Source organism: Nyctibius grandis, chromosome 19 (assembly GCF_013368605.1).
Source record: "Nyctibius grandis isolate bNycGra1 chromosome 19, bNycGra1.pri, whole genome shotgun sequence".
Classification (NCBI taxonomy): Eukaryota; Metazoa; Chordata; class Aves; order Nyctibiiformes; family Nyctibiidae; genus Nyctibius; species Nyctibius grandis.
The window spans coordinates 3,476,648-3,501,393 of NC_090676.1; the positions used below are offsets into that span (position 1 = coordinate 3,476,648).

The 24,746-nt window shown below is 50.8% G+C and overlaps 1 protein-coding gene across 1 annotated transcript in view; it reads left to right on the forward strand.

Moving 5' to 3' along the window:
• Positions 1-24,746, forward strand: part of LAMA5 (laminin subunit alpha 5) — an 89,644-nt gene that overhangs the window by 11,148 nt on the left and 53,750 nt on the right. The gene's annotated exons all lie outside the window — the stretch shown is intronic.

Sequence of the window (24,746 nt, forward strand, 5' to 3'; positions counted from 1 at the left end):
AAGCCTTGCAAACCAATGGCCTGAGGCTTACCTCCCTGTCCCCAGCAAAAGCCTTCAGCACATGGAGGAACCTGATGTTTATTCTCTGGCTTAATTAATTGAAAAATCCTTCTTGATGAGTAAACTCATGAAATCCCAAGAGAAAGCTCATGGCTGTTCTTGCATGGAGCTGTTGTCCTAGTGGCTGCTTTCCCTGGGCTTGGTGTAGGATAGGGGTAATGGTTATCCAAGAAGAATTTTCAGCTGAAAACTAGATCATTTTCTCCCTTCTTTCACCTTCTTCCTTTTGCACCTTTGTTTCAGTTGCTGTGAGAGCTCTTACCACTGCTGGGTGCTGTAGCTGCTGCCTACATTTCCCTCTGAGGCATCCTCATTCATTCCTACTATACACAGGGGGAGACCTGGAAGGAGTCTCTTCCTTTCCTTCCCCTTGGTGGGGATGTCTTCTGCATCGTTTCCCCCAGCACACATCGCTGGGAAACGCACAGCTTCCATTTCTCTTGGGGCCACAGGCTGCCTTGTCTGCCTGGCACGTGTTTTTCACAGAGTATTGCAAGAATGGGTGAAGATTTAAGATTTTTTGTATGTACTTAATTTCTCTTATTGTGAGGACTACTTGGTGTTCACTGTGCTGGGGCACGACTGTGGGAAAGGGGCGGGAGGGCTTAGTGACATTTATTGTGAGCTTTTGCACCTTAAGTAAAGGGCTGGGGCGTAAAATCTCTAACAAAGACATTCTTTCTCCAAATTGTTCTTCGGCTCTTGGAGCAAAAGCAGTATTAAAAAATAAAGCATGTTAAGCAGGCTGAGCAGAAATCCTTTTTGCTTTCAACAGCTGAGGCTACAGCTTCTTCTCCTGAGAGTCCTCTGCAATTGCCATAAAATCCTCTCAAAGTAGATAGAGATCTCTATTTGTTCGTTTACAGGCTTCAGAATTCTGGTTCCCCCAATCTGAAATGGCCTGTGGCTGGTTCCCCTTTAACTACAGAGCCTGTTCAGTGCGGCTGTAGTTTAATACGCCTGTCGAGTGGAAGTGGGGTGCATGTTTGTAGTGCTTCTCTGGGCAGAGCAGCCAAGGTGTGACTGTGAGAGAGTGTGCGGCGCTGGGAGCTGGCGCTGAGCCTGCTGTGTGCATCTTCTCTCCCAATATATTTTCCCTGTTATTGTTTGAAATAACTTAGCTTGTGAAGGCTGTTCTGTTTTCTTCAAAGTTGCAATTCCCTTGACCCAGACCAGCAGCTTTTTTTTCTTTTTGGATTGATTTTTGCCTTTGCTTGGCCCTTCTCGACCCTTCTGTGCTTTCTGCCAGCTCCCACCGCGTTCCTGGCTCCAGCGGCTGCGTGGGAGCCACTCAGGTGAGCGGGAAGGGAGTGCCTGGTTGTTCATCAAGTGGGGATCTGTCTCCTCCAGCAGCAAGAGCTGACCCAGCCTCTCCTTTTCAAACAGCCTTGCCAAGTCGCATGCCAAGTTTCTCTCTCTGGGATCCAGAACAGCCGAGGCTGAGATTTCTCTCCCCTTTGTTGGTGCTGGTGGTGGTTGCTGTAAGGGAGAAGGTGTGCAGAATATCACTTTAGGTAAATCATGGATGACATGTGAATTTTAATTGTATGTTACGTTTACTTATGTCATGCACCAGTACTGCTTACAGCACTGGCTCAGTTTTCTATGAGTAGATGGTATTCCACTTGTAACGTTTGACTCCCAAAAGACCTGCCACGCTGCACGTCTGCCAGGCTGTGAGCACGGAGAAGGGGCTTCCAGTGGAGCAGGAGGCTCTGGGCAGATCACTCAGTGTTGTGGCACCTTTTGTGCCCTCCAGGGAGGGTGTTTCTGCCCATCCTTTGCAGCTTGTACTACTGACCCTCATGCTTCAACAGCTTAATCTTCCCAGAGGCTGCGCTTGCTCTGCCTAGACCTGAGCCAGCTCTGGAGAATTCAGGTGTTAAAATAAGCCTCAGCCTCCCCTCAAGAACAGCTCCGGGTAACGACTGATGAAAGGATAATTACTCTGTTTCTAAAAAGCGCGTGCAAGGTTTCCACTGTAACCTCTCCCTAGGTATTGTTGCCTGTTTTTAATTTTGGCGTGATGAGAAACGAGGAGGCTGACGGTGAGGCCTCCTGCAGCAGAGCTCCTGCTCAGCTCCCTGGGATGAGGAGAAGGCCTCGGGGCAAGCAGGAGCTGGGGAGAGGTCACGCTGGTGTAGGGGAGGCTTTAGCTTGCAATGAATAGCTGGAAGGCAAGCCTTGTAATTTCTTGCTGTTCTACCGGAAAGTGTGTGCTTGGCTGGCGAACAGGAGCGTGCCTTGAGTCGGGTGTGAAGGCGTGCGGGTATGCGTGCTCCGCGGGGCAGCTCTGTCCGGCCTGCCGGTGATTGTAGCGGGCAAGTTAAAACAGAGCAGAACCACCTAGGTCAGGCCCTGCTCACTGGCAAGTTGTGTTCTACTTCAGACAGACGTGATGGGAACATTTTGTGATGGTCAGGGACCCAGGGGAAGCGGGGAGGTTCATAGCTCTGATGTGGAGTGTGCTGGCACCCGCGTAGGTGGGTCGGCGTTTTCTGCGCTTTGGCTTGTCCAGTCTCCAAAATGGGAATGCTGCATCCATTGCCATCCATGGGTGTGCACAGCCTGTGTGCTGGAGCCTGCACAGCACCAGACCAGTGAGGACAAAATCGTTTGCAGAAGAGAATTTCTTGAGTCAAGCCCCCAGGACGGCTCTTGGCTTGGCCTTGTGCAGCCCTTCTCTTCTGTCTGTCATCTTCCTCCAGCAAGTGCCAGCATCCCTCACTGCTGCGGGGGTGCTGGGCTGTCTGTGAGCTCCTGCCGTGAACACACACCCGAGTGCACGCTGCTGGGAGCTGGGGGGGGCTGCTGGGAGCTGCTAGGGCCTGGGGGGGCTGCCCATCCTGCTCTTCATGTGGTCCCAGCGTGAACTGGGAGACACGCTGGTCCTGTGGCATTGCACAGTCAGTTCAGTTCTTGACGCTCATCCTGATCATGACGAGAAGACCCTCAAGTGGGTTATTCCTGCTTCTGGGGCAGGTTTCCAGGAGCCATCCTCACCCTCCGCAGCTCTGGCACAGCTATGTCCTGGCTCAGATCCACCGGGCTGGCAGGGAGGATGCTAAACAGCTTCTGATCATCTGCCTAGTCAGCTTCTTTGCTCTTTCAAGCCTGTTCTAGCCCCCTGCACCTTTCTTTTGATGCTTTACCAAGCCTGGCTCAGCCCTGCTTTCATCTCTGCCTTATCCTTTTATTATAGTCATAAACGTGGGCCCCCGGGCTGTGCCCAGCCTTGATCCTCAGCCGTTTCCTGTTTTCTGGATTCGGTGCTCTTCAAATTCCAGACCTCCCCTCCTATGTGTGATGCCAAGCAGCGCAATAAATAGTACATTACTTCCAGTTTCATAGAAAATAAAAGGGAGACCAGTAGGAAGATGCAAGGTGAGAGGTGCATGCCCAGTGTGATGGGATGGGAGAGTCTTTCTAAACGGCTTATGAGGAGATTCAAGATCAGTGGCACCTAAATTAAGGAAATGTGGCCTGTTCACACAGACCTGGTAACACAGACCCATTTTTGCTTCTGGAGGCATGCTGAGGGGATGGTTAAAGAGGAAGGATTGGAACAGGGATTTGTCATACAGGGAGGTCCAGGGAGGAGGATGAGGCTTTGAGAGTGGCACATGGATGACTCTGCACAAGGTGAGGACAGTGTGGTGGTTTGGGGCTATCTTGGTCACCAGAGACTGACAAAGATGGGTGGAACACTGTTAGTTTGTGCTCTGTAGAAGGACTTGCCAAGCATGACTATAAAAAAGGCCTTTGTTAACATGAGGTCACTGCTAATGGAAGGTGGGTCTGGATGGTGGCAGCTCCTGTTGGTGCAGCACAGGAAGCAATGGTGCCTGTTCCCTCCAAGCACCCCAGCCTGGCTCTGTGAATGCTGCTGTGGAAGGGCAGCCCCCCAGAGACAGGGAGAACAGAGGTGGAGCTGCTGGTGGAGTTCAGGGACTCAGCATCCACTTCCCTTCTCAGTCGTCTTCTAGGAGGGCCTGGATGTCACCTACTCGATGTCAGCAGGGGTGTGTAGGAAACTGCCTGCCAGCACGGTGGTACCACTCCTGGGATGCCAGGTAGCACTGGAGCAGCAGGGAGGGGGGCATGGTCTGCTCGGAGGTGACAGCCTCTGGCAGAGAGGACGAGCAGGTAACGGGGACCAGCAATTGCTGCTGCAACAAGGCTTGCTGGGGCTTGTCAGTCAGAGCTTCTGGAGGACAGTGTTAGGATGGTACTTTGACTGTTTTGTCCTTCCCTCCATTGACTAACAAAATGTTCACGGAATGTGAGTCTCCTCTTGTTCCCAGCCACATCTACCTTGAGAAGCTGTGACTGACTGTCAGCAGGGTTAAATTATCTGAGCTCCTGTTGCGGGGATGTGTGTCTGTGTTGCGTGCTGTACATGGTTATCTGGAAGTTAGAACAGTTTCTGTTAGCATAAGTTGCCTTTATCCTCGAAGATTTGCATATCGTGATGGATTTACCATTGTACCTATGTGTGCTGAAAGCCACATCTTTGATGGAGCAGATTTACTGGCAAAGCCGGTGCGTATAGCTTGGCTCTGGCTGGTGTGCTCTGCCTGAGAATAATTCTGCACCTTCTGCTTGGCATCCTGAGTCTTTTCAGCGATCGTTTGCATAACCTGTGCAGTGACAAGACCCTGAGAGTTGCCACAGTTTTTCACACATGTATTTAGTTGCTCTTTCACGTTTCTTTCTTTGCCTGCTTTGATACAGAGCTCTCCCTCACACACACACACACTCAGCTCAGCTCTATTTATGGGCTCCTACGAGTTCCCGTCACTGTGGATCGGAGCATGCCCTGTGACCACAAAACAGTTGGCATGCTGCTGTAGGCATCTCTTGGATCTAGCTAAATGCATGTGATGCCAAGCCCTGATGGGAGGCTGAAAAGAATGGCTTTCTGGTATTTGCACATAGTTGCAAACTGTAAACACAGACTGATGACTGCAAACAGGGATCTGTATCACTGGCTTCATCATGACTTCACTGTTGTTGTCCTGGCTGTTTGCTAAAGCTGTTCCTTAATCCTTTTCCAGGCTTTTGCAAAGTCTGCATCCACCCAAACTTAGTGGGCATGAAGAGTTTGGCTGGACTCCAGGATGGCTTTTGGTTTTTTTTCTTTCTTTACCCGTCATTGGAGTAGGATTGCTTCAAGTCCCTGTAAATGGGACTGTAAATACAAGGGGGCTCTTGGGGGATTCTGAGTACAAACCCCATCTTCTCGTGAGCCTTGTATGTCCGAACAGCAGCAAGAACTGCTGCGCAAACGTGTCGCTGCGGATCTCTGCTGGTGTTAGCGGTGGCGTTGGGAATGTTAATCCCGCTGTGGCCCTGGTATGCGCTGCCGTTGGGTCAGCTAACCCGGCTCTGAATGGCAGTGTCATGGTGGGGAAACGTGCTGACAGATGCTAACGTCGTGCACGGCTGTAACGCAGATTTTTTAGAAGAATAAACCTGCTTGCACGTGTTGGGTTTGGCTTTGTTGAAATCTGCTAACTATAGCTTTAAACCCAGCGTTGTCAAGGCTTGTGGGAGCTGTGCAGGAGAATTACAGCAAAGCGATGTTGCTGAAATGCTGGAAGCTTGGTTTGGCTAGGTTTGGTGCAGGGAGCTACTACGTGGTGCAGGGGAGACCCTTTTCCTGTTGGAACCACTGAGTCTTCTCTGTATCTGTGGGACCTGGAGCTGCTGTCTGATGGTGGTCCAGAAAGGGAGCTTCCAAAGCCGCTTGGCACTGGGAATGGTGGACAAGGTGGAAATAAGGAAGACAGGGAATGGAGAGCAGAAAGGAAATGGCATTTGCCACCTCCTAGAACTGGGTTCAGGAGCAGACAGAAATAAGGTGTCAGAGCTGGGGCATCCATATCCTCTACCAAATCCAACGGAGGAAGGATTTAGATGTACTGCTCTTGGGTGCCAGAGGGCTTGGGGCTCCTGAGGTTTGTGGGAGCCATTAATCTTTGGCATGTGGCCATTTAAAATGAAAAGCCTTTCAATGGCTTTGGTGGCAAGCTGAGACCTCTCACTTTGTGCCAATTTTTAGCTAATTCATCCTGTTCTGTTTCCTTCCCCTCCTCACCCTTCCCATGCGCGCAGGTTTGTGACGGGATATCCACTCCATTCAAGGGCATGGGGGAAATACTTGCTTGTAGCGTGGCCACTTGCCAAGGTTGCTTTGTTCTCCTTGTCGCTGGAAGGACGGCCCAAGGAAACCCTTGGAGCTGAAGCTGGCGTGCGACTTGGAGTGGGTTTCCTGCAGCTCTGGAAGTGAAATGCATGACATTGGGGTTTTTTTTTAATCCCATAAATGCAAGGAAAGAGAAAACCTGGGTGGGCTACAGACAGGCTGGGTCTGAAATCCTGTCTTTGATGGGAAATGGCTGCATCACAGCTGTACAAGTTGTGCCTTGTCAAGGTTAAAATCGGTCTTGAGGGTTTTTTTAGGTGAATTAAGAGCTGACCTTGCGACAAGCCTGGGTTTTCTAGGCGAATTCAGTTGCGTGGTTAAGAAGATAGTTGCCCCTGCACCATTCAGCAGTTGTAGCTGAAGGCTCTTCTTGGTGACACCCAAGCCCTGCCATGAATGCAGAAGGCCTTTTTGTACCAAATTCAGAGCTGTAATGATGGTGGCAAAAAAAAAAGTAGGGAATTAGTGTCTGGGTTTTAACTCCAAAGCAATGATGTCCAGGGCTCTGGGGTGATGGGGTTATGGGCTGTATAGAGAGGGTGAGACCACTCTTCCTCGGTGAAGTGGGTAGTGCGGTGGGCTGGTGCTGGGCTGATGCTCCAACACCTGGCTCTGCCCACTGTGCCCCACAAGACAGAAGATTTGACTTCTGTTTGTCATAGGAGATCAGGTGGCATTTGTCTGTGTGCATGCTGTGTTGTGGTGGGATCCTTACATTGCTGTCCCAGGCCCCCAGAAAGCTCTGGGAACTTCAAACATCTAATTCACTGTTGGCCACAAAAAGAGCAGGAGCTGTTACAAGTCTCACCTAGTGCCTAAAGCACAAAATCCTATTTGTATCCTATGGAAGGGGACTCGTTTCTTTTTTCAGTCTATGATTTGGCCAAGAACTTCCTGAATAAACTTAGCAAATCAGCAAGGCTTTGTCAGTACTGAAAAGGGTCTTACTGTAGCTCTTTTACAGTATATTTTTTTTTATTTTTAGTACTGCAGGGCCTAGAATGTTTGGTCATGGAGCAGGTCCCACATTTGTACAGCCCCAGCACGCTCTGGAGAGCCCATCCCAACAAGCTTGTGGTCCTACCTGACGTAGCCGTGCTTGTAAAGTTCTGGGTGTAAACCATCCTGCAAGCTCTCCAAAGCAGAGACAAGTATTCTTTTGTCTGGCTTCTCCATTTCAGTTGTGAACTGGCCCAGGAACTCCTAAAAATACTTAAATTGTCTTGCACAGTGAACCTGGACTGGTATTACTGTAACTTAAACAACACATAAATGTACAGTTGGGCACATTTGTTTGCTCTGGATGGTAGGAATGTCCTCTTGAAAATGTGCTATGCTTTGCTAAGTATGAAGAGAGGGTTTTTCCACCCCCCTCGCCAGGTTTTCTGAAGGCCAAAGTTTTGAAACAGCTTAGAAAGGCTGCTAAGCTGTGCTGATAAGATATGCAGCAAATGTGCTTGAGAGCCTAATGTAGGAACAGAAATGCCTAAGCTGTTTGCTTTGCCCTTAACGGTGTGAAAAATTAATATGTCTTATTAAGGAGCCTGGGGAATTGTGTGCTCAGAGTAAGGGCTACACCGAAATGTTATTCCTGGCTTGTGTTATCCCTGGGGCTGGCAGCTGAAATGCTTGGTTCAGATTTACTGGGTGGGAGACTGGAGCTGGTTTGTGCTCTGCAGAGCCCTGGTCGTTGCAGTTTTGTTTCCAGCACTCTCCCTCCGTCTCTCTGAGCTTGGGACAGAGATGGGATCGCCTCTCAATACAGCAAGTCCCATGTTGTTTGGAGACGTGATTTTTCTATGCAGCTAATTCCTTATGTTATTCCCCCATGGCTCTGTCGTTAATTTGGCTCATTGGCTGAAGAAGGCTGCCTCAGACAATTTTGGCAGTGGGTCTTTGCAGAGGGGTGCCTGTTAGAGCAGCAGGCTGGGAGCTTTTGGCGAGTCTGGGTTCATAACACCGTCAGCACGAGCTGTACAACTTCTGTTTCACACCAGTGCTCTCCTTCCCCCAGTCCAGCACCCAGTCTCTACCATGATGTTCGTGATCCAGAGTGCAGCTTAAATTCGCACCGTGAGCACAAGCACTGGAGACTGTTCCCTGAATGTAGTGGGACTGCACAAAGAAATCATGAGTCAGTTGTGTGTCACCTTTGATGTGAGCGAAGGGCAGATCTGGGCCTCCTGCACTGACAAATGCAGCTGGAAATCCAGCCTTCTCCAGCATGTGCTGCTCACCCAAACCAGGGTGAAGGCAGGTCAGATGGGTGCTGCAGGCAAGAGCCGTGTGGCTTTGCTTCCCTCTTTGCTGCTTTTTGCTGAAAATGCTGCAGTGGTTACCCCAGGCCATGGAGCAGAGGAGTAGAGCACTTATTTGAGCTATAGGGTCCCTCTCTGCATCATACTGGGCTGCTTGGGCATCCACGAGCCATCTGCAGAGAGCCGCTGCTATGGAGGGCCAGTGGGACATGGTTCATCAGACTGGCGCCGTGAGAACGAGACAATGCAGCTATTGCTTAAAACCTTGGGTTTTAACCTCCCAAGTAAATGACCTACCTGTGCTATGCCCCCATCTTGACCACATGCCATCGCACGTGCCCTCCCTGCTTTCAGCAGTGGTCTTTCTTTCCATGGTGTGTGCTTACACGCCCAGACCTTTTATCTCCACTAAATCACAGCTTTCTTAAGCCCTTGTGTTTTCCGTAGCACTCCCCTTATCTCTGTTCCTTCCCAGGGCTGGGCAGTGGGAGCAGGGAAGCAGGAGGGGCTGAGCAAGCTGTAAAAGCGTGTTTGCCCTGCAGTGATGCTGTATGGCGAGACCGAGAGCAGCAGGAGCACCTGGGGGGCAGTTGGGGTTTTCCAAATTGCTGGGCAGTTGGGGTTTTTGGGGTTTTTTTTTTGTGGTTTTGGGGTTTGTTTTTTTTCTTTGGTTTTGTTTTTTTGGGGTTTTTTTTGTTTGCTTTTTTGGGTTGGTTTTTTTTTTGTTTTTTTAGGTTGGTTTTTTTTTTGTTTAGGGTCTGTGGCAGTGGGGTTTGCAGCATGTTAGTGCAGCACAAAATTGGAATTTCTGTTGTGGGTGTCAGCTCATGGAAAGGGGCTGAAAACTGGCTTGAAGGTCGCAGTCAAGTGTCTTGTATGGTCTTGTCTTTCCAGTCTGTCCCCTTGTTTCTGCCTTGTCCTTCTTTCCAGCCATCAGAATAAGGACACTGTGAAATCTTGGGAAGTGCTTTCAGTAATTCCAGGCAGACAGTGGGACCAGTAAGCATTTGTGGGACCAGTAAGCATCTGCACTCTTGCAGGCTGGTGTGCTCTGGGTGCTGGGACAGGGCTCTGCTGGCCGTGCAGTCAGTGGCTCCAGCCAAGCCGGGGGTGGGCAGCCCCAGGCACTTGGCTGTGCCTTTCGGTCACATGTAACACTGTCTACAAGGGCAGTGCAGCTGATCTTCTGCCCAGCTCATGAAATCACTGTTTCTGATGAGAAATATTGCAGTCACTTCCATGTGTTCTTTCCCTTTCTTATAGTAAGCATTCAGTGATCCCTTGGGTTTTATGGCTCCTCCTTGCCAAGAACATCTTACTTGCTTGTTGACCATTTGAGTTGGGGAGCACAGAGTCTCAGCTCTGCTTCCCAACAGGTTTGTTTTCTCTGGGGGGGTTCACCATCCATACTGAAGGGCAGTAACTCCACAACTAACACCACCTTTGCCCCATTCTGTAGCCAGAGCTGAAGGTTTGGGGCACGGCGCCAAGAGTTGCGTCTTCATGTGCTGTTTTGGGGGAAACCTGTGCAACGTGGGTGTAATCTGGATGAGGTATGATGCCTGCAGTGGTGCAAGCAGCTGTGTGGACGTGCTTATCCTTTGAATAATATGGAAACAGTCGCATAGCACTATCATTTCTTTCTCAGTTTATAAGGCATCTGACCTTTCTTTTGCTAAGGCTTTCAACAAGCCAATTTACAGTCTTGGAAGGGACCACCCAGAGCCTGGTTTCATGGCCAGGCAGAGGGGGAAGGGAGGGAACTCTTCAAAGAGCAGAGGAGGTGAAATTACTACTGCAGCCTGAATATTGATTTCATGGACCGTGAGGCTCCGAGTCGGGTGCCAGCCTGCTTTGCTGTGATCTTAGCAGAATGTGACCCCTGTCCCTCAGCAGCAGAGGCATGGAGGCGATCACGTTTCCCCAGGCAGCTCTGATTTCTGGAGGCCGTCAGGGCGATGTGCCCCGTGCCTGGGAACAGTGCTGGGAGGCATCGCAGGGGAGGCTTTGGCTGTGCCTGGTAGACACGCCATCTCCTATAAACACCCACCACAACGGCTTTGGAGGTGGGTGCCAAACAGCGTGGATTGCTTGTAGCTGCCCTGTTTGAATGAATGGCTTTGCCTCCCCTCCTTTGAAGATGATGACTCCCTTTGAAAAGAGGAGATCAAGAATCTGCTCTCAGACAAGTTGAAAGACACTATTTACAAATGTTTATCCTGTAAAATATTTATAAATCTCCCCTTGGGAGCAGAGCCTTGCAGCACGGTGGCCTCCCTTGGACTGCAAAGCACGGCTGTGAGCCAAACCCGCTCAGGTTAGCGTGCATCCTGCTGAGGGATGCTGCTGCTTCCCTCCAGCCACTTGTTATTGACCCCATGGTGTTTATATCGCTGTAACACACGATGCTGTACCAAATGCTAAATTGCACTAGGAAGGTCCCTGCCTCGGGAAGAGCTGCGAGCGTTCAGCAAAGGGTAGCAGTTAAATGGCTGCTCTCTGCAGCTGCTCTAAAGGTGTTCTGGGGTGTTCACACCAGGTCATTAAAAGCTTTCTGTTAATCTCATAGCATGACATGCTACAACAACGCTACTGCTGCTTCCAAAATAGCAGCCTCGTGTCCTTTGCTCCTGCTCTGTGGCTCAGAGGGGCAGCGCAGACGCAGGTGGTGATGGGCAGCGGTGTGGGGTAGCGGGCGGCTGCGTGCTGCCCCTTCCACCGCCCCTGCCCTGGTGGCAGAGCAGATCCTGGAGCCCCGTGGAGGTGAGCTGCTGGTGCCCGCGTTGCTGCGGTCCCACACCTCCCCAGTGAGGGTACGCACCGGGTGTTAGGGGCATGCTGAGTTTGTGTTCCCGTGCTTACGCTGTATCCATAACTAGCACTTGAATTGCTGTCCTTTTTCCTTGTGTTGAGAGGTAGTAGATTCCCCCGGTGATGCTGTTTTCTGGGCAGGGAGCAGGGATAGGGGCTTGGATTTCTGCGCTGGTGGGACCAATCGCTTACCCCGTACCTACACCAGGGAAGGAGGATACGTGAGACGGCTGCCGTGCAGCCTGGGACACTGTCTTTGGTGCTGGTTTTGGAAAGGCTTCGGGGTTTGTTTTCCCCATGTCCTGATGTCTGCGTCTCACGTCAGCGGTGAGACCCGGTGTGGTTCAGTGTCCCCAGGGCCAGGACAGGATGCAAGCAAATTCCTGGCGTCACTGCCCGGGGTCAGGTTGCCGAAAGGGAGGGGGGCTGACAGGTGCATCGCCGGTGGCACGGCCGGGCGCCACAATGCAGCTCCCCGCGCTCTGCGAATAGAAACCGCCCGGATTTGAAACTGGGTCAGAAGCATGACCCGAAACACGGCGCTGGGCTTGGGAAGATTTGGGCTGCGCCTCTTCCTCCGGTCCCTGGCTGCTGGGGCCTGCGCGTGCCTCATGAGCCAGAAATCCGGTGTTAAAAATGTGAGCAGGTGGATTGGTGCTGCCTCTGGCTCAGAGCACTTGGAGGGGTAACGTTTGCAGTTGGACTCTGTGCTGACACGTTTCTAACCAGGGTAGCTGGAGGTGTGTTGAAAGCATCAGTCCTCAGGTGAGTGAAGCTGCTGCGTTTGAGCTGGGCTTGTCTGTCAGCAGCAAGACCCGCTTTCTGTGACGAAGTACCTCCGAGGCAGCCCTGGGGCAGGTCAGGGAACAGCAGGGCTCTGAGGGGAGCAGAGCAAAGCAGCTGCAGATGGCTGAGCCACGGGAGCTGCTGGGGCTCGGGACCAGAATGACCGCGCGTGTCCGCAGCGTGCTTCGTCTTAACGCGTTGTTTATTTGGTGTCCTGTTTGCTCTGGCCGAGCCTGGTTGCCTGCCGAGATAGATAACTGCCTGCTGGAAAACAGCGTGAGCGAACTCGGTTCCTCAAAAAGCAATGTCTTGCATTTGCCAGAAACAGCGTTTTTGTCCCAGTGATGGGTACGTGGCAGCCAGGGATCCAGTAAGGGGAGGGGGGGAGTATCTTTGCCTGTCCCCAAGGCAGGGGAGGTGACGCTTCATTTTGGAAGTGCCTTTGGTGTCCAGGGTAGATGCAATGGACACAGACAAAGGCTTGAGGCTTCAGTTCCCCCGCAGCTATGGGAGACAGTGTGTCGGATGGGGTGCCCAGGAGGGCTTTGACTCTGGATTGTGCCTTCCCTCTTCCCTTGTACCTCCTGCGGGTCCTCTGAGGGGTGTCCAGTGCTTTCGGCAGTGCTCAGCTACCCAGCCAGCAGCGAGAGCCGGCACGGTGGGGACAGTCAGCAGCCTGCCCCAGAGGGACTGTCCCACCACATAGCGAGCCATTAATTTCCTGTTATTAGTTACAATAACACAGCGCGTATTTAAAAACAACCCCACGTTAGTCCTCCCTCCGAAAGAATTCGAACCTGTCATGAAATTCAGAGGAGAAACATTTTCCCAGACGGCCCGTCCGAAGCAGAGCGTTTCTGTTCTCGTCAGCTGCTTGTGCTTCTGGGAACAGCCATCGGTGTGTCCGACAGCGGGGTTTGTCCTGGGGGTGCGGGATAGCAATTGGTGTGTCTGACAGTGGGGTTTGTCCTGGGGACATGGGGGTGAGAAGCTCTGTCCCCAGGAGCACCCATCAGCAGGACCGGCCGTAGCCCCCCCAGCAGAGGTCCCTGGAGCAGAGGAAGGTTTGGGCAACCCGGCACCAGCTTTAAGTTGCTGCATTTCAAACACGATGAAGGGCACAGGTCTGCATCAGCAGATAACGGGTAGCCCTGCTCCCTCTGGCTACTCTGTGACTTGTAATCAATGACTGGCTCCAGACCTTGGGGTGCGCTCGGTGCAGAGTGATGGTGTCACAGCAGAAGGAATAGGGCTTCCCTGGTCATATGTGAGGATCTGGCCTGGACAAAGCCGTATTTTGCTTGCAAGCATATGTGCCACTTGTCATTCCCTCTGTGGCATTCATGCCGACCCGGGCTGGAGAGCTGGTCCCAGGGACAGCTTGAAGGTGAGGAATGGAGGGGGGCTCGCTCGCCATCCCAGGGGGGTAAGAATGTGTTAGCATCACCCAGAGTGTATCAGCTGGAGAGACATGGGGTGGAGACTGAAGAATTCCCTGATATTTCAGTGGCTGATCAAAACCATACTGGAAATCTCTGCCTGGGGGAGTTGCTGCATTTCATTAAATAAATCAGCCTCTTTCCATCCTACGGGAGCTGAGCTGCCAGGGGCAGACAGAAAACACATTGTTGATATCACACTCACGATATGATCTTATCAGCTCCTGCCTGTGAATTGTGACTGAGTTTAATTGACTCTTTCCCTGGTTGGTTTGGGAGGGTTCCTCTTCCCCAGCAAACGAGTTTTCCAGATGCTTACTTTAAAGGAAAAAAGAAAAAGTAGTTAGGGATTTTCTTTGGCCACCTTTCCAGCTTCCAGCTGTTAAGTACTAGAAATGTGTTCTTCATTATGTCCAAGAGAGAAATGTTTCTTTCTTCCGATTGGGGTGGCAATAAATATTTCAAAACATAATGTGCTGTAGACAAGTGAGTTAGTATCATTTGTTTTGCACACAGCAGCGTGCAGCAAGCCGAGCTGGCTGCGGTGGGGAGCGAGCGCCGGCGGGATGAACGCGCCAGGGAGTTGCTGTGGTCTTGCCGTAATACATCAGCTGTCCCCAGGCACTGCACAGTCACTTTATTTGGATATATATTCAATAACCAAGTGTCTCATTCTGCCTTCAAGCAGCTTTGCATTAGTTAAAAAAAAAAAAAAAGAGAGGAAAAAAAAGAGAAAACAAATGAAGCAGAAATCATTAGCAATCCTTAGCAGTCCCTTTGCATTAACCTTCCAGTGCTACCACTTTTCAGCGAACACGCTGCTGCCTTCACAGCACATCTCCAGCCTACAACTCCTTTCTCATCCTCTGACCCCAGAGTGGTTGAGTTATGGAGAGAGCCCGATGAGCCAGCAATGGGGCTATTTTGGATTAAGAGGAGGAGGGGTGAATTCCAGCTTTGTGGAGTGTTCCCTCCCCTGCCAGCGTTGGCTTTGCTCGTAGGAGGGATGCTCCAGCTTGCACGCTGCTAGTGATCTTGGCCAGGCTAGCGTGGCTGGGGCCCTTCCCCGAATAGGAGGGTCACAGGACACCACCTTGCACTTATTCCAGCTAATCTTGGGTAATTATGTTGACGAAGTTTGGCATGTAGTTTCCCTCTTTGGTGAAGAATACATGGAGTCAGAGGAGGTAAACTCGGGCGTCCGCAATAGTTTCTGTCTGTAGTTGCTGCACCCAACTGGGACTCCCACGGAGGTGATGGTGCTGGGGACTGCAGTGGCAGCGTCTACATCTGAGGGGATCTCCTTGGAAGGACAGAGGGATGGAGAGAGAGGGCTGTCATCGGTGGTGAACAGCAACCCATGATCTAAATCAGCTCATGAAAGTGGTGTGAATGGGGTGCATCCATGAATAAGCCCTTGGAGCAGAACAGCAGCAGCTGATGCTGTAGATGACCATAGAATGGTTTGGGTTGGAAGACGTTCTAGACCTTTATTCCCAATGTGGGAAATGCTTTAAAATGTTTTGCCCACAAAGACTGCAGCGTATTTTCCCCTTTAAAATAATGTTTAATATGACTTTTTTTTTTTTTAAAGAATTAAAATACCAATAGAAGCAGGAGGGCATAAGCCAAACATTAAGAAAAAACCCTTGAGGATAAAATGAGTTTGTGAGCAATTTGGTCTTGATCTCTGTGGGAACTGGACTAGATCTGTGAAGTCTTCCCGGATATCCCTGCGTAATTTGGAGCCCTAAAAATAACACAAAACTTGAATAGCCTGGATGACCTCGAAGCTGCTTTACAAGAGTCTTGCAGTGTAGCCGGAGAAGGTGAACACCCTGCAGCACATCTAGGCTTCCGAAACCCCTGATGACGCAGTTGGGGGATTGCTAATTGGTTACTGGTCTTCGTTAGCATCAGGCTTTGATGGAAGGGGCTCCTGAGTTTGCAATGAGCAAACAGTGATGGGGGACAGTGGCCTCTTTTGGAAACATGAAGCGAGTCTAGAGGGTCCCAATTCAGTCAGTCCCAGGGCGGGCTGTGTCACAGAGGACCACAGCCCTGGCCACTGGCTCGGAGCCCGCTGCTGGGATTTATTCTTGGGCTCTGCTGTCGCACAAGCCCCCAGCACTGACCCACGGGGCCGAGGAGATGCAGGCGTATGCAAAAAGGTCCTTACAACAGAGGTCTGCTTTGAAACAAAGCAGCCAATTTCCTTTCACCACAGACAAGCCTTATCTCAGGAGATTACGTTTGTCTCAAAGGGAGCCTCTGGTGTCATAACCGTGCTCTTCCTGGGCAGATACAGGCTTGTGCAGAAATCCCGTAGCGGCAGGCTGGGCTCTGCTTGTGGCCGTGACTCATGAGCCCTGGCCTGTGTGGGACCAGGGAGTTTGGGGCTTTTTGGTTTCTTTTTTTTTTTTTTTTTTTTTTTTAAACAGAAGAGCTGCAGGGCTTGTTGTCATGCCTGTTGCTGAGTGGGGCAGCTCAGGTGCCTTTTGAAGCATCTCCTTGGTGCCTGACTGCTGCTGTTGTGCATCCTGCTGTGCTGTTGAGGGAGAGGGCTGCCTGCACCTGGGATCCGTCCTGCTGGTCTGACAGTCGTGGAGATTTCTTCCAGTAGTCACGAATGCGTGTTGTCCATAGAAAAGGTCTTCTCTGGGATGTGGTCTCCTCAGCCAGACAGAGAAGGTGGTTTTCTCCAGCTCCTCAGAAACACTTCTCAGTGCACTCTCACAAGTACAACTGCAGGGATCAGCTGCTACATGGTTGCAGTCCTTTGCTTGGCTTGAAATGCCATCAAGGGTCCCGCATTGGTAGGTAGCCCCTCTTTATTGGGGTGTAATTTAATGACAAACGGTGTTTGCTGAGCTTAGACATCTGCAGTACAACGTAGGTGCCCCGTACTATGGCACGCAGGAATTTACTTCAGCACCCCCAAGCTGATCTTCAGTGGCCCATGCTATTTCCATAAAGAAATGGTGCAAAAATTGATGGCCTTGCTGTGCTGCTGCTGGTTTTTAATTGCGGAGCAGAAGAAATGAAGTGGTATGAAAGGTCAGACCAGATTTCTTAGCGAGGAGCTGTTTGCTGTTTGGAGGAAGTTGAGGAATTTTGGCCCAGTACAGCTGAAATTCCTGCTTGGTTGTGTGGGAGCTTTGGCTTGGGGGAGGCAGCTCCACTCACAAATCCGTTGAGGCTTCGCCTTGACTTTTATTTATACGGACACAAACACTTTGCATCTTGCAAGCTGTGTTGTGCCTGCCCAGGCTGGTGGTGCCTTGCAAGAGTGGGCACCGGAGGAGCCGTGCTGGGCCGTGGACCCACGCTCTCTCACAGCTGTGCCCGTCCATCTGGGTCTGGAACGTGCCATGGTTTAATGACTTGCTTTTGTCACGATGGCTGCCAACGTCATGGATTCCTTCTATATGTTTTAAAAGCAAACAATCCGTGACCACGGACACTTTATTCTGTGTATCTCAGCACGCCCGCAGCTGGGTGAACCGCTAACCAAATTAACTGAGAGCTGTTAAATTCTGCTCGGAGGAGATGAGGAAGATCGGGAGCAGCGCTGAGCTCTGACTGGCAAGCTCTTGGTGAACTCCTCTCATGGCGATGTTGTCCTTGGCTGGTAGAGGGATGATGATGGTCTTTTAATGGGATTCTTCCTTTTCCTTGTGCTCAGGGTCGTGGTTTCTACCCTGTTAGATTGCTTGTTGATAAACAGGAGGTACCAGGCAGGGCTGTTGTTACCAAAAGTATTACAGCTCTTGACTTCAAGCCCATTCTCTCTCTGTGTCCTGGGAGCTGATGCCTGGGGAGGCCTTACAGAGTGTATCTACAGCTGGTGGGATGGTTTGGCAGTAGGTACGGCCTGGGCTGGCCTCTCCTCCCAAGCTAGTGCTTGCTGTGCAGAGATGGGCAGTCACTGGGGAAGAAGAGAGGGACAGGTTTTTCTCTGAAGTTGGACCTTCTCCCCTCTGCACGGCAAGAAGTCATGGATAGATGGATTTTTTTAGCCATGTGGAGAGAGGTTGTGCCAATATACTGCGCCATCCTCTCCTTCATATGTGTGTATTGTCTGTTGGTCAGGTCTTCTTCACAAACCCACCGGGTGATGTTCTTGAAATGTCAGTGTAATTTGTTCCCTGAGCAAAGGCGGCTTTGGGGTGAGAAGCTCTTGAGGGAGGTTGTCTTGAGGGAGAGTTGTAGAATGACCCAGATGGATGCAGAGTGAAGTGGACTTTAAAGGTTTTTGTTGGCAGAGTAGTGCCATGCTGGCGCTCACCGTGAGACACTGAGCCCTTCATCCTGGGCATGGGGACCAGCCGTGTCTTCCCAGGCCAAAGATGTGCTCCATGTCTAAAATTTGCCATGGTAGGGAGATTTTTTTTTTCCGTCGGCCTCTTGAAGTGTAGCTGGCATTAACAACTGAGTCTGTTCTTTCCCATTAGTTACCAAAACCAATACTCTCCCTACGTGTGAACTGACGGCTCCCTGAAGAGGCTGCTGCTTCTCGCTGTCTCTCACTGCTGCCAGATTGCATCCTTCAAGTCGTGCTTTTCCTTAGCAATTTCAGATTTAGGATGCAAGCACACCAGTTAGTATTAGCAAGCAGGAACTCCCTGATTTTTCTATTTATTGAAAAGCATATTTTTCCTGTATGTTTTGGGATTACTGGAGTTTTTGCTGGTATTGTTTTTATTTTGCTAAGATTAGTCGCAAACTCCTGTTAGTTCAAGGGAAGAGAATTAAGGCGATGGACCAAGGGCCTTTGAAAATCAGCCCGAAAAACAATGTGGTATTTTTTTTCTGCTCAAAGCCATCATCATATATGTGACTGGATTTATTTAGCTGTCTGGGTTTGAGTCACTTCCAGCTAAATTCCTCTGCAATCCCAAGTCTTTCTGGGGCACCTGCTCATTGCTCACCTCTCTACACGAAGCTGCTCACGGCAGTTTGGCTGCTTCGCTGTCTGTCGCCCTTTGTGGGGAGCCCAAGGCTGTCCCTGTTGTGGCAGGAGAGCCCGCTCAGCCCTTCCCTGAGGCTGTGCTAGTTCAAGGTTGGGCTAAAAGACAAATATTTAGGTCTTGTCTCCAAGGGGTTACTTTACACTTCTCCCAGCAACCTCAGAAGTGCAAAGGCCGTCTCAGCCAAGCGCAGGGTATCTCCTAATGCGCAGTGAAAGCCGAGTGTGGGCGAAGTCCTTATCTGTAAGTGACTGAAGCCTCATCCCGAGGAATCCCAGCGATCCCCTTCTGTCCTGGCCGTGCTTTGCTCTGCTGTGACGCCTCCGGTTACCTACACCCGCCTTGGGCCCGTCTGGCTCCAGTCAGTGACACTTGGGTGGCTGTTGGGCAAACCCAGAACGGGCTGATTGTGAATTCAAGGTCCCTCAAGGGTTTTTGGCAGGAGGCGTGTGTGGCGCTGGCTGGGGAGGGACAGCTCGTGCAGGAGGATGCTGTGAGGATAAAGCAGTGCTGTGTGTGAAATCCGTGAACGAGCCAAATCCTTCTCAGAAGTGGCGTTTAACAAAAAAATCCTTTGTGGAAAGTGCTCTATCAGCTGCTCACCTAAGCCAAGCCGCTTAGAAAGGGAACAGGCGCTGTTTAGAAAATAACATCATCGAGCGCTGGGTTGCCGTAGCTGTTAGTTATGACGCTGAGCAGGTTTCACGCTGGCTGGTAGTTCCGAATCTGTGGTTTCCAGGAGTGTGTTTTCTTTGATCTCTCTCAATAAAACTCTGGAGTTTTGAGAGAAAAATTTGAAATCGAGTTGGTGCAAAACTCAGTCCCTTCCCTTTCCCTGAGTCTCAGCGCTCGCCTCTCTCTCCAGCCCTGCAGAGATGTTGGAATAGCTGCAGCCTCGCAGCTCCATCCTCTCTCCCCTTGGGCTCGGCTCCGTGCAGGGCTCTGGCTCCCTGGCACGTGTCCTGGGCCAGGCAGGGGCTGGCTGTCACCTCCAGGAGCAGCTGCTGCCCCCAAGCCTCTGCCTTGTCCCTGACTTCCCGGAGGAAGGTAAGAGCTGACCTACCCCCTGGGGGAGGCAGCTCTGGTTTCTGTCTGAGAGGCGTGGGGCACCCAGAAGGGTTTCTGAGCACGGGTGTGATGAGTTGCAGCGGACTCTGCAGACAGTGAAAGGCGGTTGTTTCTAAAACTTGGCTATCAAAATCTTGGGATACAAGCATATGGGAACTTCTCATTTCAGAACCCCGTAACCCTGCATGAATAATTTGTAAAACATTGGTTTTATGAGTGAGGACTTGAGAAACAGACAGAAGAAGGAGGCAGGAGGTGCTGTGAGCAAAGAGGGAGATGGAAGCAAAGTGTGTGCTGCAGTACACACCCACCTTGCAAACACTGGCTTTTGTGCTTTTTGTGTGCGGGGTTTGTTTGGTCTCAGGGGCTTGAGCACTTTATAAAAAAAGACTGGATAAAAAGCCATGCCTGCTTGGAGGGGAAGCACCTTTCTTTGCTGCCTAGAAGGGCTGAAAGAGTTCTTGGGTGATTGGAAATAAAAGGTAGGCACGTACTTAGCATCAGCTGAATGTGAGAGATTTTAATAAAGGGTTCTGATGTATGGGCTAGGAAGAAATAAATCCGCTGCAGGACAGCAGCAGCTCAGCAGGGGGACAGTCGGGCTGTTAATGAGTAAATCCATTCCTTCAATGGCAATAAATGATTATAGGTAAAAGGGGCAGATCACTAACCTAGAGAAATTCAAAGTGAGGCAGGAGCTCTCTGGCTTTCCAGGACTTTCTCACCTTCCACATACTTGTTTGTGGGGATAAAAGGTGCACAAAGAGGCTTGATTGCTTATTAGCTTTAGCTCCTGCTGCTGCTGGGAAGAGCACATGCAGTGCCAGCGCTGCCCAGTGTTTCCAAGCCTGAGGAGCACTGACTGTGCCCACGGGAGCTGGGCAGCCGCTCGCCTCAACGCCGGTGCCTGGGCTGTGGGCAGAGGTGACCTGTGCTCCCAGGGAGCTGCTTTTCCCTGGCGCTGTGGATTGATAACCCCATCCAGGCTCTGCCAGGTGGCTCGCTGAAGCTCTGCTGAAGCCCTTTGGGCTGGCCACCCATCCCAGCCTGTGCCTATCCAGCAATCGCCCTGAAGAGTGGGATTTCTTGCCCGTGCCCTGCACCGTTGAGCTGCGCCTGCTCGCCCTCTCCATCCCGATCCTTCCAGGGGATCCCAGCCAGGAGCACGGCAGTGCGGCTGCTATCCACACGTGCGCTCCACGGGCATATTTAGCAGCGGTTAGGAAGAGATGAACCACTTTGTTTTTACATGGTGCTGTTTGAATAAGTCAACGCCAAAGGTAATAAATCTGTCCTGAAGAAACTGAGAGAGTGGTTTGCTGTATAAACTACTCCTGTGGACGCCGGGGGTGAGAGTAGAGCTGCGCACAGCTCCTGGCCAACGTAGCCTGCTAGTACCTTTTTGTCAGGGGACCAAAAAAGGGCCTCTCTTGCTGTTTGTCCAAAAGTAGATGGGTTTAGTTTGCGCATTGAATGCTACTGTATAGCTTTGTGGCACCTTGGAGGAATACGAGTGAGACTTCTCCAGAAATCCCTCACCAAAGAAACGTGGGATGTGGCAGGGTCCAGTTTGCTGTCTTGTTTTCACATGTGCATCCCAGAGCTGGAAAACTGGAATCAGTGTCTCGAGGGAGGGAAAAGAGGAGAAATAAGCCGGTTTGCCATCACGTGCTGCTTATGCAGCAGGATGGATGGAGGGACGGACAGAGTGTGCTGCTCCAAAAGCAGCCAAGTTTCTCTTGCCTCTCTGGGTCCTGCTTTTACTCTTCAAGTCTTTGCACTGCCACACTGGGCAGTAATCAGAATTATATTTTCATGGGATTTTGGTGCTGGATAGAGCTACCCACCATCCAAACATGCGAAGGGATGGAGTAGGTGGGAGACAGAGGAAATGCCCTCCATCCTACTCTCCTGGCTCCGGGACTTGCTCCATTCTTCCAGGCACTGGGGCAGCCACAAGTGATTGTTACTAAGGAAACATGCTTCAAAACCATGACTAGCAACATCAGCTAGATGTAGGGATGTTACTATTTTCAAAGAAAGTTCGTTGATAATTAAAATATTCCAGTCAGAATTTCCTGGCTGAAAACTCATCTCATGAAATCCCAAGTGATGGTCAGGGGTTGAGTTGTACCTGGCGTGCTTTCAGAGGTGGTGAGAGCAAGGGATCTGCTTGCCTGGAAGTAAGTGTGCATCAGATCTGGTCCTTCACCTCCTTCCTCCATGGAGAAGGGAAAAAAAATTGCCAAAGAGGCTGGGAGCATAGAGGTTTTTATTCATCTGACTGATAATAGGAGCTAAATAAAGGCTTTGGAAAAAAAACCCATTCCTCTTGCAGTATTGGTTGGGCAGAACTGTACTGGAACTAAACATGGAATGAAAAGTCTGGCTTTTCTGCCAGCTCTATTTTTAGAGCTACTGCTCCATTTTTGCATCTCTCTGAATTTTCTCAGCATATGCACTTGAAGCAGGCAATCTGCCTTTATTTTTTCCGGCAGGCTGTGATATTCTGCAAGATAAGGATGTTGGATGGAGGAGCAGGGCACTCACCAGATCTGACAAAAATCCGTCTGAATACCAGGATGCAGGTCCCGTTCCAGGAGCGGGTTCACTGCGGTCACAGACTCCTGAATATTTTCTGTGCCCCATGTAGGAATGACCCTAACCCTTACGTGCTGGAGGGGAGGGGGTGTGCGATAGGGGCTAGCTGCTTTGTGTCCCAAAATTGCAGTCATGACTGGAATAAAATACAGCAGCAGCGTAACAGCGTGCACCAGTGCTAACGCTGGGCTTGGGTATGGAGCAGAGGAATCGTGTTTGGCTTTGAGAAGGGGAGCAGGGTAGGAATATCTGAACGGGGCTTCAGCTGAGATAGTGTGGCTGATCCAGCAGGAACCCAGAGGTTCTTGTTCTTTCCTGTGAAAAGCAACAATAAAAGATAAAAAGTTCGCACACCAACCTTGGGCTTGGGTATTTCACCTTCCAGTGGGGTTGGGACTGGCCTTTCGGAGAGCTCCCAGCAAGCATGGACACAGTTCTCCCTGGTGCCCAGTGTGTGTACGTGTATGTACATGCACAAACCCGCATCTCCAATGACTTAAGATGTGCTGAAACGGGCTACATTTTCTTCTCTCAGCTAGAGAGGGCTCGTACGGGTCATGAGCCTGCACGCTGCCCGACCCTGCCGCTCCCCTGTCCCGCGAGCGCTTACACCAGGGCTTGCAACAGCAGCACTGCTTCTTTTTTTGGCTGCTGTTTTCACTTTGTAAAGTGAAAAAAGCCTGATCCCTAGGCTTGGTTTTGCATCAAGTTTCAGTGTTTGTGCAGAAAACCGGCTCTCACCATGCACCAATTTGACTGGATGGTAACTCGTGCTCTGCAGAGGCAGGGGATTTCTGAGAGCTGGAAGCACGTGAGGAGTTTGGGCTTGAGGACACTTAATTAGGAACATTTCTTTCCAGCATGAAACTGGACAGCGAGGAGGATCGCCCAGAAACCCCATGGGATTTACTGACTGTAACTCAGAGCTGGCTTTGCAAAAAGATAAACGCAGAAGATAGGGATTTGCCTCACGTTTCTTAATTTTATGTTTGTGGTTGCTGTTCGTTCAGAGCAGAGGCTCTCCCTGTACCTGGAACAAGTGCAGGTACCCTGGAGCTGCAGTGAATTTTGTCCAGCTAAAGGCTATGCCAGATTCCAGCAGGAGCATTAATTTATTCCCTGTAGAATAAAGCTGGAGGAGGATTGACAGTGGAGGGAGGGTGTAACTTCGCTGGCTGGTACTCAGCCCCGTTCCCATGCCAGGGGACAGATGTTAGGCTGTGAGAACTGGTCCTGCAGAGAAAACAGCTGCCTGAGCTGAAGCCTCTTGGGCTTCACTAACAAATAACAGCTCTACTGAGAGTGTAAGTGGGCAGAAAGTGCTGCTCCTCCAAAAAGTCTTGGTCTTGTATACCTTGACAACACGTGAGTTGCCTGGAGGAATTAAGGCAGCACTTAGGTCTGGTTTTCCTCCGTTTTTAGCAACTTGAAAAGGATGTCTGCTGTCCCCTTGATTGAGCTCGCAGGTCTTTGGCAGCAGGGAGCTGTGCTGGGTGACCACTTTGATTTTTTTGTTCTGGATGGCACCTTGCAAACCCTGAGAGCGGTGACAGATCCCACCCACCTGCCTGTTCACAGCTGGAGGATGGCCTCTGACCTGCCGTGCTTCAGCATCACACAGATTTCCCAGATGCATCTAGGTCATTCCTCCCCGAGCATCTCTGTTGAGCCCCCTTAGCCTACACCCAGGTGTAAGTTCAGATGCCGCCAGCCTGCGGTGGGAACCAGAGAAATCCCTGATCAGCGGAGGAGAGGCTGCCCCGGAGCCAGAGGGGTGTCCGGCAGGAGCCCGAGGAATTTTTTGTCTGTGTGTCCTGCCGAGGAGGAGACTGAGCTGGTGCCAGTCCTCAGGGCTGCATCCATCTTCTTGCTCCGTACCCACCCAGCAGCGCTCAGACCCCCTCATCTGAACGACCACAGCAAGACATGCACTTTAGGGATGACTTGGTAGATTTAAATGCCTCTTCCTTGTCTCTCTTTCCCCTTAAAAAGTCTCCTATTGCTTGTCAGGGCTATTTTGGAGGCCTGTTATTATTAATACTCACCCAGTGACTCGACGATGTGTGTGGCTGGGGCAGGGCCGAGGTGCAGGCTGCTGTTCTGGCCCTCCTGCAGCTGGTTATGGCTGGGGTGGGCACAGAGCTGTCCTTTCCTCTCCTTGTCCAAGCATCCCTCTGGGTACCTGTTAGTCTTTGGGGGTGGTATGCTTGTACAGCATCAGTTTTGTATGAGGAGGGACTCCGAGCTATAAATCTCTGCTTTTGAAGCACTAAACTCCCTTTTGGGTTGTTTTTGCCGTTAGGAATTTTCTCTGATAACAGAACTTTATTTGCCTTTAAATATCACTTTGTGACAGGATGATGGAGTGGGGCTTCTTGGAGTGAGTCCGTGCCAGTCGGGGAAGGGAAATTCTGCTGGGGCTTTTGTTTCTCTCTAGCACTGACATTTTAGCTCTTTTTGTAAAAGAGTACATTTATTTTATTCTTGGCAAGGGTGTGTGTGCACATGTCAGTGTCCAGACAGATGGGAGCAGCCCTGTGTTAGA